Consider the following 16,385-nt stretch of genomic DNA (forward strand, 5'->3'; position numbering starts at 1 on the left):
GCACACGCTGCCCCATCGCCACACCTAATTTGCGTAAATGTCTTTCCTTCATAGTATATGAAATTATTTTCCAATACTATTGACATTAGGTCATGCACTAGATGGGTTTTGTCTCTTGTTAAATTACTATGTCTATACATACTATTGTAAAATGCCTCTAAACCTTCTTCCTTTGGTATACACATGAATAGATCTATTACGTCTATAGATGCAAAGATTAACTCATCAGAATTTAGGGTAACAGGGAACTTTTTTAAAAATTCCCATGAATCCTTCACCATGTGTTCCACTTTGTAATACACATGTTTCAATAGGTTGTCTATTAATACACCCATGGGAAAGGTTTTTGATTTACTGCCCGATATAATGGGCCTAAAAGGGGGGTCCAGCAAATTCTTATGGATTTTAGGTATTCCTACCATAGTGGCCAAGGTCGGATATTCGACCCTTATAAAGTTATATATTTCTTCACTAATTCTGTTATCTAATAGGAATTCTTCAATGTTGTAATCAATCTTTCTGTATGTTATATTTAACTCATTTACAGATATGATCTCATAATTAGATGTGTCTTGTAATAAGCCACAAATTTTGCTATTATATTCCATCTGATCGTATACCACTATTCCCCCACCTTTGTCGGGCTTCATAATTCTAAGATTATTGTTTTTCTTCAAATCACCAAGTATTTTGATTTCTTCATCTGATAAGTTATTCTTAACTACTTTCGAATTCCTTTTCATCTTATATATATCATGTGTCACCAATTTCTCATATCTGTATATGTCAGGATTCATAATAGGCATAAAACTGCTCTTTTTCTTTAAGATGTTACTGCTATAACCTGTATCCTTGTTATCCTTAAACATTATAGCAAGGTTTAACTTCCTTGTAAATTTCTTAACTTCACAGATAGTATCCACTATTCTAAACGGGGGAGTTGGGATAAATTTCATACCTTTAGCAAACAAGCTAAAATGTGCTGGAGTCAATGTAGCATCAGTATAATTAAAAATTTGAAAGTTGTTGTATTTATTAATAGCATTCTTCAATGTGTTGCCAGCATCTACATTGCCTGTGTCCATTATTTTATCACTTCCTTCTACCATTCCTGATGATAACTGTATCCTTTCTTCCTCCATGTGTTGTTTTTGGTCCATCTTTTGTATCCTTCTCTGTTGTTTCCCTCCTGAAAATTTTCTTTTTCTATATTGTGTATCTATCTTGTGCTTTTTGAACAGTTTGCTTCCATGTATATGCAGTCCCTGTCTCATAATGTTCCTTATCCCTACTTAATTTTTTACTTTTTCTACTATAGGCTGTCCTTGTTTTATATTCAGCATTTTCAAATTGCTTATGATACAACTTCTCACTATTCATGAACAATAAATCTGATAATATATATTCATTCATCCTATCTACCTCACCAAGTAACATACATAGTTTAGCATCATTATATTCAATAAGCTTCCTCATATATTCAATACCAAACATGTCAAACAATTTGTTAAATTCATTTGTAACTTCTTTAGTTAAGTCAATCCCCATGGGCACCTTAAAAAATCGAAGGCCCATAGGTACAATACCCATACCAATACAATGAGATAAATATGCATTATCTAATTTGATGGAATTTATCACATTCAGTTTCTTACCAAATTCATAGATAGTTTCTTTTAAAGTGCCATTATGTTTAAAATTGTCATTGTCATTTGTTTTAAATTTATTAGCTTCAAAAGCACAATCATATTCCAAAAAGTCTTTGAGCAAGCACTCTTTATTTTTACTACCAATATTATTAACAGTTTTTGCTTGAGTGCTGATTTTTTCAGTACCTTTTAATTCTTGAACATTCCCCGTAGCATTCGCATACGTTTTAAGGCCTTTCCCCATCTTAGGTCTAGTACCTGTTCTCCTGATTTCGTCAATTGTGTTAGCAAAAGAAAAGTCAAATGTGAAGTCCATTGGCGCCAATCTGCTGTTAACATTGTCCGTTGATCTAATAACCGGTAAATCTATCCCTTGCGTCTGTGTATGGACACAGGCAATGTAGATGCTGGCAACACATTGAAGAATGTTATTAATAAATACAACAACTTTCAAATTTTTAATTATACTGATGCTACATTGACTCCAGCACATTTTAGCTTGTTTGCTAAAGGTATGAAATTTATCCCAACTCCCCCGTTTAGAATAGTGGATACTATCTGTGAAGTTAAGAAATATACAAGGAAGTTAAACCTTGCTATAATGTTTAAGGATAACAAGGATACAGGTTATAGCAGTAACATCGTAAAGAAAAAGAGCAGTTTTATGCCTATTATGAATCCTGACATATACAGATATGAGAAATTGGTGACACATGATATATATAAGATGACAAGGAATTCGAAAGTAGTTAAGAATAACTTATCAGATGAAGAAATCAAAATACTTGGTGATTTGAAGAAAAACAATAATCTTAGAATTATGATGCCCGACAAAGGTGGGGGAATAGTGGTATACGATCAGATGGAATATAATAGCAAAATTTGTGGCTTATTACAAGACACATCTAATTATGAGATCATATCTGTAAATGAGTTAAATATAGCATACAGAAAGATTGATTACAACATTGAAGAATTCCTATTAGATAACAGAATTAGTGAAGAAATATATAACTTTATAAGGGTCGAATATCCGACCTTGGCCACTATGGTAGGAATACCTAAAATCCATAAGAATTTGCTGGACCCCCCTTTTAGGCCCATTATATCGGGCAGTAAATCAAAAACCTTTCCCATGGGTGTATTAATAGACAACCTATTGAAACATGTGTATTACAAAGTGGAACACATGGTGAAGGATTCATGGGAATTTTTAAAAAAGTTCCCTGTTACCCTAAATTCTGATGAGTTAATCTTTGCATCTATAGACGTAATAGATCTATTCATGTGTATACCAAAGGAAGAAGGTTTAGAGGCATTTTACAATAGTATGTATAGACATAGTAATTTAACAAGAGACAAAACCCATCTAGTGCATGACCTAATGTCAATAGTATTGGAAAATAATTTCATATACTATGAAGGAAAGACATTTAGGCAAATTAGGGGTGTGGCGATGGGGGCAGCGTGTGCCCCCATTTATGCCAATATGGTTATGCTAGATTGGGAGGAGGAATGTATATTTAAAAGTCAATATATGAAGTCTATAAAATACTATTCACGTTTCCTGGACGACATATATATTATATGGGAGGGAAGTCAGGCAACGTTTGATGGATTTTTAAACTATATTAATCAGAGCAGTAGGTTTCTGAAATTTACCTCAAATAGTAACAAACATGGGGTACCCTATCTGGACACCTTGGTGACTAAGAAAGATGGCAGTTTTCATTCTAGAATTTATAGAAAAGATACTTTTACAAATTCATATTTAGATTATGAAAGCTGCCACCCAGTCAAAACAAAGATTAACATTTTTAAAGGTCAATGTATTAGAGCTATGAAAATGACCACGTCCTTGGAAGAAGTTATACAAGAGATGCAGTTTATTATTACTTTGTTTATAGATAGGGGCTACAGTACCAGCATGATGAAAAAAATAAGCACTGAATTAATGAACAGATGGAGTATTAATATTTTTCCACTATTAGGAAGTACTCACAAGGAATCATCTACTATTGACACAGAGAAAGATAAGTCCAATAAAGGACTAGGTAGAGCATGTATAGTGGAATATGGTCCATACAGTTACAAAATGAAATATATTTTAAATAAATATTGGCATACCATATTAATTAATGATGAGATGATAGACATTATGGGAAGAAAACCGACATTTGTATACAAAATGGCTTCGAATTTAAAGAGTTTATTGGAAAAAGCCAAATGTGAAGCAATAATTACAGATGGGGAAAATAATATAAGTACCAGGAGATGTGGAAGTTGTAGGCAGTGTAGTTATGTGTCAGAAGACACAAATATAACACTGACAAATTACAATAGAACCAACATTTTTTTCAAAAAAGGGAATTGTAACAGCAAATTCCTTGTTTATATGGCAAAATGTAATATATGTCCGTCATATTACATAGGCAAAACCGAGCAAAAATTCAGAAAGAGAATTTATGCACACAATTATTGTATAAAGAAAAGAGACGAAAAGAATGCTTTAGCAAAGCATGTTATTAACAAGGGAGTAGAACATCAATTTAGTTTTGGTATTTTGGAAATTGTTACACCAAATCCTAAGGGTGGTAATATAAAAAACGTATTATCTTATAAAGAAAGTTATTGGCAAATTTTAACAGATGCGACCACCCCACCAGGATTAAATGATAGCATTTCTATGAAAAGTATATTAGAATATTTTTAATATTGTTTTATGTGTATAAAGAATTTTTCATAACATCGAGTTATCACAGTTTTTAGTATTTTAAGGACACATAGATTAATTTGATGTGTTTTAATGACTTGATATGATGTAATATTATGGTATATATGAAGTATTGAGTGTATATAGCTTTAAATGTGTTAGATACAAAGTTTTGGCGCCAAAATTTATACTATATAGGTTAAAAAATGTATTAGAGAGATATTCTGATGAAGCCTACGTTGTTAGTAGGTGAAAGCGCTTAATCTATTTTATGCAATAAAAGTTCTATTTTCTGGATTTATCAGCTGTTTCATCCGTGCATACAAGGTACTGCCACAGAGTTTCGCATCATTTGGCGTTTGTGCAGCAGTTTCGAACGCCTAGTGTTTCAGTATCATGTATGTAGTTAGTGGATCTCACTCCAAAAAAAAAATTTAACCTGTGAATAATAAACCTTAAATCATTGTGAGAAATATGTATTTCATAAATTTTATATCAAATATTTCTCTGCATATAAGGTACACTGGATGTCAAAAAGAACTTTTTTGTAAAGATGGTGACATGTTTCATATTAAAAAAACACAATACAGCTCCCCGCCTGGAGTTATAAACTCCTCGTCTCAATGACATCAGCCACTGAGAACAAATCCTTAAGCAGTAGCAGCAAAACACAGCCTCCACTAATAGTATATATTATGTAATTAAAATGTGAAATAGAGCTAGAAAGTATTAGCAATTAAATATATAAGGTTATATTTTGAGTATCTCATCAAGTACGAAAAGATAGATAAGAAGAAAAAACATACTATATGTAGATTGTATATGTCCAAGGATAGAATAAACTAATAGAACTGCCTTAATTAACTTGTAACATTTAAAGTAATAAATAAGACTGAGTAAACTGATCTATAACCTTATATCTAGTGTTAAATAGTAGCTATTATTTATCTATGTAACAATTCATATTAGTTGCTGAACATCAGGTAAGATTATATATGACCAAGATGATATTATCATAACAACTGTCATATTCCTATAAATAATGCAATCAGCCATAGTGTATTCATATATTATAATACAATTATTCCCTTAGAAGTATGTGTAGATGTGAACAAATGACAAAAAAAGAAGGTATAATAGGTATTGATAAATGAGTGTAATTATAAAAATGCAATTGATAACAATCTTATGCAAGAAATGATTTGCCTGATGAAATATCAGTGAGAGTTGACCATGGTTCTAGATTAAAAAAGTTTAAGATGTTATTGAAACCAGTTGATATTAACTCTATATTTACATTTCACTATCCACTTATGAATAAGCTTGCTGATGAGTTAATGTTAAGCCCTTAAAACACAAGTGAATAGTATTATTATTGCATTTTAACTCAAGAAAATACAGTAACTGTACTATATTAGACATAGATTATTCTTACAATATGAATCTATAGATCAAGAGTGTAAAAACATATATTCAAGGCTGTTATTTAACAAATCAGCAGATGACTAATATGATTAATCTCACTACAAGATGTACTAATTGCATAGCTTAAAACTGACATAGATTAACTTATACCATAAAAACATGAAATGACAAGGTAACATAAATAATATATGTAAATTTACATTGCTGTGAGTGTTGTTGGTGAATATAGATGTACTTACAGTTATTTCTTCACCTTATGTACTTTCTTTTTTCTCTCCTTATTCTTCTCTTTTTCCCTACAAGCTTTCTTGCCTCAGGAGATCATGATTTATGTATTCCACAATGAGGTATTCAAGAATCTGTCATGTAGCCTTCAAACCAAGTAAAAAAATAAAACATATTGAGTATAGCATTAATTTAAGCTAATAAAGTTACTTCTCGGCGATTTCCAAGCTCAGTACTTCCTGGAGATGCATGTCTCTTAGAGGTGACATCATCAGTAGGCGTCACGTTGCCGAAAATACAAAACAAAGAAGTTAATGGTGTTTTCAGGTTGAATGGATGATTATGAAGCAGTGGAAGCTCATGGACAGCCTGCACGAGGTGAGTAACATGCAGAAATTGTCTCTAGTTATTAAATCGGGGGGAAATCCACGGGGACAAAAGCAAACAATTATTTTTAAGTATAAAGTGCAGCATTCAGAGACAGCTAGGTTTCAAAGGCCCTATTACAACTGTTAGAGCAAAAAAGGAAGTAGCATGAGTCTTTTTCAATACTGTATCCAGAAGCAACAAATGAAGCAGGGAATCACAGCACCACAGCAGGTCAAGAACATCACAAGCACATTTCAATACATTTCACCAAATGAAAGATGCCCTTTTCCATCATAAAAAAAAAACCCACACTTTGCTGGCTTGTCATGTCTACCAACAACAAAGTGACTATATAGGTTAAAACAAATAACAGCATGACTGTATAAGTTAAAATAAAATATGATATAAAAAAACACATAATAAAAGGCACTGCAGCATATGAGACTGACTGACACAAACAACAAAGCTAGCTCTGCAGTCATTACTGACATGTAAAATGATGTGTGAGAAAAGTTAATATATTAATTTAATAAACATGTCTGTTAACTATCTTTAGAACAAAGCCTGAAGTCCAAAAGAAACATATGATGCATGGTGACTGTATATGGAAGAGAAGGGTAAACAATATTTACACTATAAAATTTTTACTTAATGTGTGTATATAACTTGTATGAATATGCATCATAAATGATGAAGAGAAAATCTTACCTTGAAGGCATATTACAACAAAAACGGATTGGTTAATAACATAAAGTCCATATGACAAGTGAAACGTGTGCATTATAAACCTGGTTCATTTTTTTGTCTCTTTTGTTTTTCAGAAGTTTTCCAAGTGGAATTAGAAGCCATTATTTTAAGAGAATGACTTCCCATTCCATTTCTTCTATTTTCTCCAGCAGTTTATGAGCTTTAATAAATGCCAGTGCAGAATCGAAGTCTTCAAATATCTCTTGTCCTTCAGGAAGGAAAATCCTCAATCTTGCAGGGAACAAAAGGTGAGTCTTAGTCTGTATTTTCTTTAATTCTTTTACTAAAGGTAAAAATGTATTTCTATTGGCAATTACCATTGTTGAATAGTCATTGTCAAAACAAATTATAGAATCATTGTATTTCAAAGGAGACTTAGACCAGGCAGTCTTTAAAACTAACTCTTTATCAGATGAAGAGAGAAACTTTACTATGACTGACCTTGGTTGTTTTTTATTAATGCTGCTGGTAGCTGCTAATGACCGGTGAGCCCTTTCTATTCCGAAGGACATAGCCTCTGGGAGATGAAGTGTTTTAGGTAACCAGATGTTGAGAAAGTTTGTCATATTGTTTCCTTCTATATTTTCAGGGAGACCAAAAATCCTCATATTATTTTGACGGGATCTGTTTTCAAGATTATCCAACTTGTTTTGTAACATAGTGTTTTGTCTGAGTAAAAATTCTGTGTTGTTTTCATTCTACATTAATCTGCTGTCCATGTCATTCAATGATTCTTCAATACTGGTTATTTGAATTTTTGTTGCTTCAGATCATCATGTATCAGGTCCATCTGTTTAGTGTTTTTTTTCCTTAAAGTTGTCTATTTTAGAGTCAATTTTATCAATCTTAGTATTCAGGTTTTGAATATTAGATATTAGAGTTTGTAGTTCTCTTTTAAGGCTGGAGTCATGATTACCTGTCTTAGTGAGACTCATGCTGGAATTCTTTTTAGATGAGAAGAAATTTTCCTGATAGATTTTTGACTGGAAAATATGTCCACTTGTAGTTTTTTAGTAGATATTCCTGTAGTAAACTGTGGTGGTGGTGCTGCGGTAGCGTTGTCGCCTCACAGTAAGACGTTGGCCTGTTCGATTCTCAGCTAGAGCGTCTTCTGTGTGGAGACATGTGTGAATGGGCGTACCTTCATTGAAGGTTGTGTGTCAGGGCTGGCAACTTGGCACGTAAAAATCTACTGCCAATCATTAGTGGCCCGGAGTTCTGCTGTGGCGACCCCTAACATGGAAAAGCCGAAAGACACAACAGTAGATATTCCTGTAGTAGATGTTAAGTATTAACAATATATGCAGAAAAAAATCCAAGTTTTCTTGTTAGAAGACAAAAATCCAGTATAATTAAATTTCTTTTAGTGGAGCTGATGCATTCTGCAGCTACACTGTGCCCATGTTGGCTCTCCTAGCCTTTTCTAAAGATCCAGTTTGCAGTTCTCTTATCTCTATTACAATATTCCCTACTTCAAGTACAGTTGGTTTAGTCTTTCATTTCCATTTTCTAGTAATTCCTTTTTGCATTCACCAAAATTAACTTTAACAAGGCCTTATTATGTCTTGGCAATTCAGATCTTGTATCCCTAGTATTTCTGACAGAGCACTCCGTAGGGAATCTTTAAAGTCTGCCAGCTCATTCTACTTCCAAAATATATGTTCCCAGTTACCGCTTTCTTCCCCATCACACCTCCAACATTTGTAATCTATCTGAGAAAAAACTTCTTTCTAGTCTACTTGGAGTATAGGAATACCTATGCAAACACTTCTAAAAATCCATAACCTTCTAGACTTTATTGCATATTTGGGAGCCATACATGTCTCCTCCCATTGTTCCTTTATGAATTGCTTAGCCAGTCTCTCTCTCTTCTCAGTCTTCTCTAACTGCCTCTGATTGATTCCTACAGTTGTCATGTAATATTTTATACGCCCCACTAATTATCCCTTTTTTAACAGCAGTTTCTGCTCTAGATTCTACTAAAAACTCTACCAGTGCCGGTCTTTCACTTAGGATCTCCATATTCCTTTCTGTTTGCCTATACTGTGATATCAATCCTTGATAGGGAAGGCAGTCTGTAGCCTGCATTCCAAATGTATTCTTGGTCTCTTCCCATTCTATTACCTTTCCCTGTCTAATTATTTGTTCCCAATATTTTGGTTCTTTGCCAGTTTCCTCCAGTAAATTCCACCCCCTCTTGCTTATTCTCTGTACCCCTAATTGCAGTCATCCCTGTGGGCAAAATCTCCATTCTCCATTCGTGTGTTGGCTTAGTTAGATAGATTCTGCTACTATGTGAATATAATAGTTCAATCAGTTTCTTCAAGTCATTTGGCTTTCTAATACTATGCTTGGAATGGACCTCGTTCCTAAGTCAAAGCATGATTAAAGTCCATGAAATTAGTATTGTTTCAGTCTTTGATGTTAGCCAAAAGTGTTCTCTGCAGCACCCACAATGTGCCCAGAACTGATTCCTTCTGCAATTCATATGGAGTTACTTGTATCGACAGTATATCTAAATAAGATTGTACATTCTTTTTATGAGAGCCATTGCTCCTACTGTTAATATTTTTAACATTGCTCCGTTGTAACTGTCTGGGTATCCTTCTTCTACATTGCCCTTGTTTCTGCCTGCATATCCTAGTATTTTATGACTTTGCATCTCTCTGTATGTAAGAAACAGTAATCACTGGGCGTAGCAGTTTCAATGAGCAATGCAATGTTTGTCTTCTTTTCGTGGACTACTATATCTGGTTTTCCTGCATCCATTTTTTGAACTGTTGGTGATGGATGACTCCATGTGATATAAACTTCATCATTCTTCATAATGCTTCACAGCTACTTCAGTATTGTAATGTTTGCACAGTCCCCATTGCAAATTTATTATGCCTTTCAGTATAGAAGCCCTCAGCCATTAGTGTATCACACCCAACAACAAGATGTGTAACTGTTTCCAGTTCTGTTTTACAGAACCTGCATGTGTCTGTTTTCCCATATGTTCAATGGACTTTGTAAACCAAAGTGTACATAGTCCACTACTCTGGGCCACTAATATTAGCCTTTCATATTTTGGTTTAAATTCACCCCTCCTTAACCATTCCTGCATCAGGTCCTGATTGACATAAGGTTGTTTTAGGAGTTTCCTATACTTGCAAATATATTTATGCATTTTCAACATTTCTTGCCTTCTCATCTGATCCTTCACCTTATATACTTACTTTTGTTTTTTGGCACATTCAATTGCTGCCTGACTTTTATCTACCTCTCGTTTGGTTTCCATTCCTGGTTGAGATTTATTCTCTTCATGTTTCAGAAACTTTCACTATATTTGCATCCAATGAGGTCAACAGATATGTATGCAGTCCTACAATTGCAGATCTGTACATGTAATCAGTTTCAGTGAGGCCCATAACTCTTTCAGACAGAGGCTTGTATATATATATATATATATATATATATATATATATATATATATATATATATATATATATATATATATACTTGGTATACACTGATTTTTATATATCATTTGATAAGGTTGAAGCATTTTCTTGTTTTCCTGTGCAGCTGATCTAATACCTTTTGGGGTCAGTCAATCACCTTAAAGTTGCAAATTAAAACAGGAAGAGCAAATTGGTTATAGCTTCAACTTTGTTTCTAGATGTTAGGGCTGTTTTCAGTATTAATTTTTGCTTACAACATATTACACCAACCAGGAGCCTCTCCAGCATTGAGCAACCTAGTACAACCTTACTACACAACTCACCCCCTCCGTTCATCCAACAAAAAACTTCTAAAACCTAAGAAATCCCGCAACACTTTTGGTGATTCCTTCTTTACAAATCAAATTGCAAAAATTTGGAAGAACATTCCCCAAGATATTCTAAATTCTCCTACTTCCTTCAAAATCAAACTCCTTCTTAAAGAACATTTGAATAAGAATTGGCTATGTTCCTGTATTACCCCCTGGATAACTTTTCACTATGCATTCTTATACCTTCATTTCTCCTACCTTTTCTCACCTTTGAAAATTACCTAATACTAGTCTTCTTCAAAATCTTTCTTTCTCTACCACTTTTTGCACCAAAACTCTCTGCTGATGAAGCATAGCTTGTATTTGTTAAAAGTGGTCTCTGCAGACATCTGTATACATTGTAACTGTGTCAAATTGTTTTTATTACTATTACAATGCTTAATCTTTAACCTTTTGAATTGCTGTTAAGCTTTATATTGAAATATCTGTTGTTTTACTACTATTTTTAATCTGTTTGATATATTTCTGTATTCTTGGGGTTTTCCCTTCGGGACTCCGCTGAAAATGGACCATGGCCCAGTCGGACTATCCAGGTGAATAAAATATAAATAAATAAAATAATTTTAGTCTTCTAAAATATTCTTCACTGAGTTTTGTTTGCATTTTTTCATGTTTTATTGTTGATCCTTCATCAGTTCCCAAATCTTTATACACTCCCTCCTACTCATGTTCCTTTATATCACATTCCTGTCCCAGATTGATATTTTCTTGGTGCTGCAGTTTTCCTGCTTTAAATGTTGCTTTTGCAAATTTATCAGGGCCAAATGACATTCTTATATCATCTGAGAAAGTTTTGACCACTTTCAGTGGTGCTTTCAGCTCCTCAACTGATGAGTTATACAGTTTTAAATTATCCACAGAAAGAAGATGAGAAGTCTTAATATTTTTTTTAATTTCTCTTTCTAATACCATGACGGGAATGGACCCCATTCCTAAGTCAAGGTATAATTAAAGTTCATGAAATTAGTATTGTTTCAGTCTTTGATGTCAGCCAGAAGAGCTCTTCATAGCACCTGCAATGTTCATAGGTTCATAGGTAGATACTAGGCTATCTGCCCTAGGGCATTTATAAGCCTAGCCAGAGTGTATTTGGCTTCCGCCTCCCTATTAGATTAGCCTACTGTGCCTCTGTAAAGTAGGTCACATAAGGTACCCTTTTAAGATTAGTTTACTGTGCCTCTGTCTAGCAGGGACACAGGAGAGATCCCAGGGGTGAATTTGCGATTTCCCATCCACGCGTCCAAATTTTGCTTGAAGAGGGTCAGCGAGGGGCTATGTCTAACATGAATTGGGATTCTATTCCAGAATGAGGGGAGCCTCTGGGAAATGAATCTGTCCCTCCAGCATGTCCTATTTATTTTGTGCTGAGGTTTAGGTCCCTGGAGCATGTAGCTCTAAGGGACTTGGATTTTTTGAGGTGGAGCATGTCCATTAATTCTGGGTTTGACATGGCTTTGTACGTCAGGCATAGATCGCCTCTGAGTAGGCGGTAAGCAACTGAGTAGAGCTGGAGTTTCTTTAGTCGAGCTGCATAGGACATCTGTTTGCAGCCCATGATCCTCTTGGTGAGGTACTTTTGGGGTCTATCCAGTTGCTGCAGGTGTCGGGTAAGGTACATCCCAAAAGGGGCATTGTATTCAATTATGGGCCTGATGAATGACGAGTAGAGGGGCACAATGACCTCTCTTGATCTAGATGCGAACCCTTTCGTGATAAGGTGGGCTATATAGAAGGTCTTTCTAACCACCTTGGCAATGTGATTATCAAAGGAGAGATTACTATCTACGTTGGTCCCCAAATCTCTAATTATTTCTTCCATACTTAATGGATTACCACCTATGTGGTAATTTGTGGGCACCTTGTTTTTCCCAAAGGGGATGACTATGCACTTTTTAGCATTTAGCTTGAGGCCGTGGCTCTGGCACCAAGCATCCGTCTCTGTGAGACCCTTTTGGAGGATGCTTGTGTCAGTTGGAGATTCGATTATGGCCCCCAGTTTGCAGTCATCTGCGAACTTTGTCAGCCATAATCCCCCCATGTTAGCCTGAACCTCAGAGAAGTATATACCGAACAAGAGAGGTCCCAGAACTGAGCCCTGTGGGACGCCACTTGCAACTGGTTTGGATTCGGACATGGCACCTGCGATTCTGACCATGTGGGTTCTATCTCTGAGCCAGTTTGCAACCCATCTTGTGATATAGGGGTTGATATTTAAGCTGGTAAGCTTATTTATGATGCCCGAGTGGGGTATTGTGCTGAAGGCTTTTGCGAGGTCCAGGTAGGCTGCGTGGACTACCTTGCCCTCATCTATGGCTTTGGTAACTGTTTCAAAGACATCAACTAGGTTTAAGAGGCAAGATCTGCCCTTAACAAAGCCGAATTGGGTAGGGTCCAGTGTCTGGAGGCTCCCAATGTCTTTGTTTATGAGTTCCATGATAATACGCTCATAGCTTTACAGACCAGACTAGTCAGGCTTATGGGGCGATAGTTTCCGGGGTCCATTGTGGCACCACCTTTGTGGAGTGGGACCACTGTAGCTGTACGCCATTCTTTGGGTACATATCCTGTAGTAAGGCTAAGTTTGAACAGTGACTTAATGTGAGGGTTCAGTTCTTCTTGGAGCTCATGTAGGACACAGTCTGGGACACCGTCCGGTCCCATAGATGCTGTGTTTTTTGCTTTGGAGAGGGCAGCTTTCACCTGTGCATCTGTGATGTCAGGGAGGTTACATTCAGTTGGGATAGGCATTTGCTCCTTTGGGGGGGAAGGGGGAGAAGTTTGCACTGAATCTGTCTGCCAGGATGTTGGCTATGTCTGTAGGTTCAGTATATTTTGTACCGTTATGCAACAATTCAGAGCATATCTGGGAGCTTCCGCCCATGTTCCTGACATAACTAAAGAAGGCCTTGTGATTATCTTTAGTGTCTAGGGCAATTTTTCTTTCGAAACTGGCCTTTGATGATTTTATGAGGGATCGAAGTTTCTTGCTAATACTGATCAGAGATGCCTTCCCTTTTTAGGATTTTGCTCTGTCATGTAGTAGCTTCCTCCTTCTGTTGTATAGCTTATTTATGGCTGGCATCCACCAGACCAGTCTCCTGTTTTTGGAGGAGTGAGTCTTGGTTTTATTTGGGATAGCACAATCCATGCATTCTTGTAGGTGCTCATAGAATGCATTTGTAAAGGATTCTGCGGATTGGGCTGTATTATCCTCTGGCCCAGGGGCTTTGAAGGATTCCACCTCAGTCTTGAGAAGTGTAAAGTTGGCTTTTGAGAAATTCTTTACAGTGATTTCCTTGGCTGGGGGTGGGGATGGGATATGGATGTCCAGGGAAATTTGTTTATGGTCTGATCTTACCAATGAGGGGTTTACCTCTGGTGTGGAATATAGAGTCCCCATGTTGGTGATGACCAGCTCCAATATGTTGTTCCCTCTTGTGGGAGTGGAGACCAGTTGTTCCATTGCGTTAGAGTTTATAAATTCAAGGAACCATTGGGCGAGGGTGGTTGGGCTTGAGTAGTTTTCCCAGTCAATGTTTGGGTAGTTGAAGTCACCCAATAACATAGTGTTTGGAGAGACCTTCATATTCTCCAGTGTTCTCAGGAATGCCAAGTGGGGTTCCTGTAATAGGGAGGGTGTTCTGTAGCAGGCTATAAACTGAAAGGCAGTTTTGCCCGCTGTTAGTTGCACATGGATGGTTTCCGATGCTTCGTGCAGTGCCACTAACCTGGAGGTGTAGGTATCTTTGATGAATATAGATACTCCCCCTCCTTTTGTGCTTCGGTCAGATTTTTTGGGCTGAAACGCATGGTATGAGTTATAACCTGGTAGTGCTGGGGTGCTCTCAGGAGCCTTGAACCAGGTTTCTGTTACTGCACAGACATCGATTTTCTCCATACTGAGGAGAGCCTCAAGTGCGTGCATCTTGAGGTTTAGACTTCTGGCATTGAGTAACATTACCTTTAGTTTTTTTATCCTTGGGTTGTCTATGGAGGTGGGTTTGTCCTTTGAGCCTTGCCTAAAAAAGGCACTATGGGGGTGGCAAGAGCCTTGGCCAGTATACAAAAGCCTAAGGGTGACAGATGCAAGCCGTCCCTAGCGAAGCAACGTGGCTTGTCGAGCATGTCATCCCAGGCTGACAGACACTGGATCCCCTTTGAATGACACCAATACTTTAGCCAGTTGTTGAAACTGATCATTTTGTCTTTATACTGTGGCATCATTCTTGGTGAGGGCAAGATGCTACTCAAGGTCAGGGTCATACCAGCCAGGGCTACATGGTCAGAGAGCTCCTCTATGTCTCTTTTCATGTAGACCAGGGAGGTATGTGTCAGGTCATTCACACCAGCATGGACAATGACGGAGTCATACTTGTACTTGCTTTGGAGTGACCTGAGTGCTTGTGTTATGTGGCAGATCCTGGCACCCGACAGGCAGCTTACAGTGACCTTCTCCTTGTTCAGTCTGGTGAGCGGGACATCAGTGTGCCAGACAATACAGTCCCCTATAACAAGTGTATTTGATGTGTTGTTTGGCCTTAAGGGCTGTGACTGTGAGGCACACTGATTTTGTGAGATATGTGATTCGTGGTTATTGTTGAGGGGTGGCTGTCTACTTAGGAGGTCTTTGCTGTTTAGGCAGATTTTTATTTAGAGCCTCCGAGTATGTTTTTGTGTGTTTATGTGTTGGGTATGCAGATGTAATAGGTCTGTGTGAGACTGGATTTGTGGTGTGGGTGGTTACCTTTTCCTCCTGACTGACTGTGCCAGTCTTAGGTTGAGAGAGCTCTGCCTCCAGTTTGGCTGTGTAACTGCATCTCTCACATGTATTAGAGTTTGTTGGAAGGAGGAGAGGGTTGTCTGTGTACATAAGGCAATTGTAACATTGCCTCAAAATTCCCAGATTCACCAGCTGGACTGGAGAGTAACCTTGAAACTGACCCTTGGACATACCAGGTTAGTATAGGGAACTGTTTTTTTACTGATCAGATTAGGGAAGGGAACTGATTTTTCACTTGATCAGGAAGGACCAATCGGGAGTCTAATACTTATGAGAAGTCAAGGAGGGTGTAGTGCTTTAGTTAGTTAGTGTTTCCTTATAAGAGCTGAGCAAGTGCAGGGCTTTAGAAAGAGAATAGAGTGATTACTTTGAGAGTTTGAACAGTTCTAAGGGAAAAAGTGAAGAGCAGACTTTGTGGAGCTTGGAATAGTTTAAACCTGTTTAGGCGGCGCTGCCCGACTCTGCTCAGTGCACAAAACCGCGCAAAAAGAGAGTTGTAGGGTTTTAACAGAGAGAGATCAAAGAGTTTAGAATTGACCCAAAATGGCCAATAAAACTACAGCTTCTAGGTAGTAGTTACAGCGTGATATAGTAGCATATCAAAAAGGCAAGGTGTATCCAATAGCAACCAAATCTTCCACTTGCAACAGCTTGACGGATGAA

The sequence above is a fragment of the Protopterus annectens genome, chromosome 3.part1 (genome assembly GCF_019279795.1).
Source record: "Protopterus annectens isolate FY-2018-M chromosome 3.part1, PAN1.0, whole genome shotgun sequence".
In the NCBI taxonomy this organism is placed as follows: Eukaryota; Metazoa; Chordata; order Ceratodontiformes; family Protopteridae; genus Protopterus; species Protopterus annectens.